We start from the raw sequence: 6246 nt of genomic DNA, 5'->3' as shown, positions 1-6246 counted from the left end.
GTTCATGGAATTAGGCTGGAAAATGATGTGTGATTTTCATGTGTGCACAGAAATTCTGTTTTATGACAAAGTCAGCGCTAAATGGAACCACCCACAGGCCTTTTTTTCACGGCAGACATTCTGACATGTCACGGTGGGACATGAAGAGGTGTAAATAATAAAATGAATGATGGCTGAATTCCATTTATCTGCTTCGGTTTCAGGGTCCTGGTAGTTTTCACACTGGCTCACTGTCACACTGTCACACTGTCATGTCTTACTGGGACACTTGAAGTGAACAGAGCCATTGTTAATGTTATCAGGAAGACCTGTCCATTTCCTGCTATGCCATGTCAAAGTGTCTGCTGTGAAAAACGCCTGTAGCTCATCCTGCTCAGGGACTTTTCTCTCTTCTGTTCACCAGGGGGCACTTGGACCCCAGAGTAACTCATGAGGGAATGTGTCTAGACGTGCTCTTTCTAGGATCCCCTCTGTCGGGAGCACACACAGGTGAAGGGCCTGTGACAGTTACCTTGTGACCCTGGCGGCCACCTGCCTGCTCTGGTATGTATCACCCAGCCGCTCATCTGGAAGAGAACGAACTGTCCTAGGGCACAGCCTCGTTCCACCACAACACACACACACACACACACACACACACACACACACACACACACACACACACACACACACACACACACACACACACACACACACACACACACACACACACACACACATTACCGATCATTCCCAAGGTGATACACTGGTGAAGCAGTGTTTCCATTAAGCAGGTGGGCAGGAAGGACAAAAGGGCATGTTATGCTCACAACACAAGAGTACACACTGAACAAATTCCCAATTCTGTCCTTTCCCTATTGGAGGCAAAGTTGACTGACTATGCATGCTGTTTGCTGAAACACTGGGAGCTGCATAGTGCATCTGTAGCTGTCTAATGTTGGACTCTGAGGAGCTGCAGTTGAACACTGGGTTGTTTAAGGAGAAGGTTATTTTTATCGTATCAGCAAATCCCCTGGAGTTCATATCATTTCAACAAATACAACGAGAGGATGTTTTATATTCTGTTGTCATATAACGCTTTTATACTAACAAGCTGTTAACAAGCCAGTGTTTAGTTTGTTCATGGGATTTGTTAATGATGATTTGATTTAGATTTCAATGATTGAAAAAGATCAAAGGACACAGCCACACCATATGTTTGTTTACATCAGATCCACCCTGGATATTCTGGTCTTTAGTGTGTTTTCCTTGAACAAGAGTCTTCGGCCATGCTAGCTGCTCTTTGAGGCTGTATTTATAGCACAGCGGTGCTAGAGCTAAATGTTAGAATACTAACCTGTTCACAATGACAGTGCTAACAGTGCACTTTGCTAAACAGCTAGTATAATATTTAGCATATTCACAATTTGAGTGTAGCATGCTAACATGAGTTAGCTTAGTTTAGCCCAGCATGCTAACATAATATAATATAATATAATATAATATAAGCACTACAATTCTCATCAACAGATAACAGAAATTTTGACCTGATGATGGCGCTATATGCAAATTATGGGATCGCCTAAGTTGTTATATTGGCAGGGGAATGAAATTTCTGCACCAGCTTTCAAGGCAGATGACAATAATTATTTGCATGGCTGTATTTAAAATTTTTCAATTATAATTTTTTAAGTAACTTGTGCATATTGAGAGGGATTCAATTTGTAAAGTCTAGAACTTATCAAGCAAGAAAAAAAAACAGCTGACTTATAATGTAGCTCTTTCTCACTATAATAAATTGAGCATGAAGTTGGTTGCTTTAAGTGTTTGGTTTGTCCATTCTAGGCTACTGTAGAAACATGGAACAATGTGGCGGACTCCATTGAAGAGGGTGTAGATAGGCACGGCTCATTTTAAGGTGGCAAAAACACTCGTGATAATAATTATTATAATTTAAATCCCACAGATACATCCTACACTGTGGACCTTTAAAGGGATCGTTTAAGAGCTACTTATTCGTACAGAAAAAGCACATGTTGCTTTGCATCTACCATAATGCAAGGTAAGTCATTTAAAACCCTTGACACACTAACAAGTTGCTTGAACTAATGGATACAGTTATTGAGTGAGTCACTTATCACTACACGTCTTTGATAACTGCCAACGTCAGGCGTAATTAAGGGTTTGAGGGGTGGTCTGGGGCAATCGGCAGTAGATGTTTTGGCTGGTCTTGTCATCCCTAGAAGCCTCTAATGATCTGTCTGGGATTGTGATTGATGAAGCACTTAGCATCGAATCAAAGCACAAGGAACGCTTGCTGCTTGCTAAGCTGTTTGCAAACTAACAGTCACTGTATTTGTGTGATACAAGTCTATTACAGGACTGTCCATGATTTGAATTAATGACCTGTGTGTCAACATTAGAAGGCGAACCTAATCCACACTTTAGAGTTGACTGGCATGGCTCAGCGGGTATGCTATAAACTGCATGGGTCAGTGAATTGTGTTACTTTCAATGAGATGCAGGTGGTACCCTTCCCCCCCTTATGAATTGATGAACACCTGCACTGTCTCTACAAGTAATCAATCACACACTGAATGTGTTGGTGGTTTAACGATGATACAGTCCTTTCATAGTACTTCAGAGATTCTGAATGAGTATCCTTGTGTTTATTTCTCTATGAAATACGCAGCAATTCCACATATAGCTGTGCACACAGTAGGGAACCATCTGCAATACCTCTGAGCTCTCATTACTATGGAGATGTTTCTAAAATGTTGCAGGATTTAAAAGAAAAGTCTTTCAGCTCTTCCAGCCAAAAGCAATGCAGCGATTTTAGCTCTATATTGGCGGCTTTAATGCAATAAGCCTGTGGGAAGTGATGCATACTCTCAAGCTAACAATGTCCTGCACAAAACCAGCCCACTGAAGCCTTTTTACGTGTTGCACGTAATGATCGGGAAAAAAACAAACAAACAATGAACATAAATCTAATGAGATCAGCGACCTGAAAAACTGATGCGTTTCCCAAAATACACGCTGGATTATCACAAACACAAAAGGCTCAGGAACATAAGAACTGTGCAGATAAACGTGTTTTTTGCACATATTTTAAAGCCTCCTTGTGGTTTTTTTCTCCCTTTGTGATTACTTATTCATTTGTTTGTTGATTTATTTTTCATTGCCTCAGGTGCAGAGGGCATGTGTTTGATGTGCTCCCATGGCAGTCTTTACCAAAGTGGGAGGAAGGCTGCTGCTGCATTCAGGTCAAAGGGAGGAGAAAGAGACATGTCTGCTTATTTGCGGCTGTTATAAAAGCCCCTGATTAATCCTGTGAGGCGAGGGAAAGAAAAGGATGAAGGTGAGATCAGGGCTACGTATGCAGCGCTCATTGTTAAAACCCTCTGCGTAGGCACATGTGAGTGGCAAAACGAAGTACAGCTTCTACATGCTGATGCTCCTTCCATCGCTCCGATAGTTGACCTCTCGCTGTTCTGCGGGAGACAGAATGTCAATAGAAAGTCACTGATGCAGAGGTTCAAGGCTCCTTATCCAAAACAACAACAATGAACAACATCATTTTATGAGAGATTGGTATTGTATTTTCTTAGATTTTTACTTTTTACTTAAGAGATATAGAAAACACATTGTTTACCTCTCCAGGCTTTAAAAACACTACAATATGGAGGGGCCTAATACAAGAACCAGTTGTACAAACAGATTGGCTCAACCATAGACTCTATATGAAGATGGACAACATGACAGCTCCACAAAAGGGAAGCCGAAGTCCCCCGATCATCCCCTGTTGGGACAACAACCTGACCTCCTCCATGTTCGTGAATGGGACCAAACTAAAAATTCACATCAACTACCTTTTTTTTAAAAGATGATTTTTCTCATTTTAGGAAATTTTTATCACACTGGTGTATGTCAGTTTTCATTTTTCCGTTAGGTTTGGTTTAAATTAGTTTTTTTTATGCTATAAAAATGCATTGACGGCACTTCGATATACCTCCATCCCCCAATCACTACTGTGCAGACGTTGGTTCCAAATACACAAGATGGCAGCGTTCATATCCAGGATATTTTGGCTTCATTTCTGGATAGTGCAAGAGATGGAGAAAGATATATTTAGCATCTAACTTCACAGCCTAAACCAGCCCTCTTTATTTCTGTAGAGCGTCTCTCTCCTGGTAGATCCGTCACAGATGCACTATTAACATTTTCTAATTGTTGTGGGTCCTCTAATGTAATCACTGCCTCTGCTAGATTAGTTATGTTCTTGTTTGCTGATTTCTGACAGTAGAAACAGTGTGGTATAACTCCTTTAACCTTTGACTGACAGTTTAAAAAACAAAGTGGATCAGGCAGTCCTATTTGGCAATTTTAGTGGTGTTGATTGTGCCACATCTCACAAATGTACTTCTTCTCACAAACCGGTGGTGTTCGTGAGTCTGAAAAAATGATTTCTGACTGGATGAATATAACTTGAAACATTTGTATGAACAAGCCTTGCAGGAAAAAGTCTGAGAATTTTAGAATAATACAAAAAATACACAAGACCCAATATGAGGTGACAGAAACTCTCAAAGAAACGTGGAAACTATTTTGTTGTTTGATAAAGTCAATTAAATACAACTCTCAAGATGCATTTCTATAAGAAACATGTAATCTCCGAGCTTAACACGTTCCAGGTGGAGGCTAAAGACTCAGTGTTGTCAAAACTAGGAAACACAATCTGCAGCTTTGATCAGTTTACTTTTAGATCCTGGATCAGTTTAGGATGAAATCGGTATGTATACGTTTTTTTCTTAACTGCGCCAGCAAAGCGTTTTAAATGGGCTGCCACCACTGGGCAGCCTCCTCACAGAAGCCGAGGTTTATGGGTGTTGTAGTAATTAGAGTTGCCCATCATACTTAACTCTCCAAAGCAGGATTTCTCAAAAGTAGAGTAAAGCTGCTGGGAATAACATGGGCTGACAGTTTTGTTACATCAATCATGTTTATATGTTAGGATAGTGTTAAAAGAGAAATTTGAAATGGGAACACAATTCCACCAACATTATATTGGTGGTGCACTCTAGCTAAGACCTAACAAGACATGCATCCTCTTTTTTAGTGTCACTTCACCCTCAGCACTCCGTTTCTCTATATGTGTGAATGCTGATGCAGCATATAGACTGTGTCTGTTCTCCAGGCTCCAGTCACTTCTCTCCCTCAGCCTCTTTTATCCCTCAATCCTCCCCAGCAGCTCTTGTCTATTCAAATCAAGGGCTGGCGGAAAAGTGCCAGAAGGCATTTCACTCTGGAATAAAAATCTGCTCTCCTTTGGGTGTACAGTAGAGCCCAGAGTCCCCGCTCTGATTCCTCCGCAGCAAAACAACAACAGCCTGAGTGCGCAGACATGGCAGAAGGCATTGCATTTCACTGCCGGCTTATAGCGGCGCGGGCCCACAGGAGCCAAGTGTCACACAATTGCTTTTTCCAGCCGTAGCAGAAAGGAGCAAGAGGGGACCAGACAAAAGCAGGAAGGCCTCTGTGAGCTCCCTTGAAGTCTGTCAGTCTCTTTGCATTGCTTTCTCCGCCAGCTGGGGTCCCAGGATGCTCGGAAGCTTAGCGCCTCTTTCGTTCATTCATCCTTTCCCCCGTACTTTTCTAGTGGTTGCGCGGCTGTGGCCCTTCAGGGGGGGAAGGTGACTGTCTGACTGCAGATTTTTCAACGTCGCCCCTCATCACTGTCTGCCTTCCATTGTCTCGAGCTCCCCACTCAGAGGGAGGACGGGGATCTTATTTTTAGAGCATTAATTTATGTTACAGAAATTAAGCATGCTTCGCTGGTAACTCACGCACCTTCTTATTGCTCAGTCCTTTCAAAGCACCCCCAGTGTGTTGCTCCATTTGCAGGCGAGCACAGAGATGTGAAGATAATGTGTGTTCAAAGGGATAGCACAGACTTCAGAGGAAACGATAACATCACCTCAGTCCCCCTGAAGTCCTCTGTAAAGTGAACAACATCCCCCTTGGGCTGGCTGCTAATCCACCAGCTTCGTGGCAGCTCAAACAGGTAAATAAGTCAAACGGAAGGAGAGGGGGGGGGGAAGCAAAAAAATAAATAAACAAACTCTCAGCATCACTTCTTGATGATTTCAAAATACTCTTGTTATTTGGAACACTGGTATTTGATTCAGATGTGTTGGCGCATGAATAATTGCGAAACAGTGAGCGGCACATGGATGAGCGGAATGATCAGAAGGTTTTGAAATGTGC

This window comes from Hippoglossus stenolepis, chromosome 12, assembly GCF_022539355.2.
Source record: "Hippoglossus stenolepis isolate QCI-W04-F060 chromosome 12, HSTE1.2, whole genome shotgun sequence".
In the NCBI taxonomy this organism is placed as follows: domain Eukaryota; kingdom Metazoa; phylum Chordata; class Actinopteri; order Pleuronectiformes; family Pleuronectidae; genus Hippoglossus; species Hippoglossus stenolepis.
The sequence above is the reverse complement of the archived record's forward strand: the minus strand, read 5'-3'. Positions refer to the sequence as shown.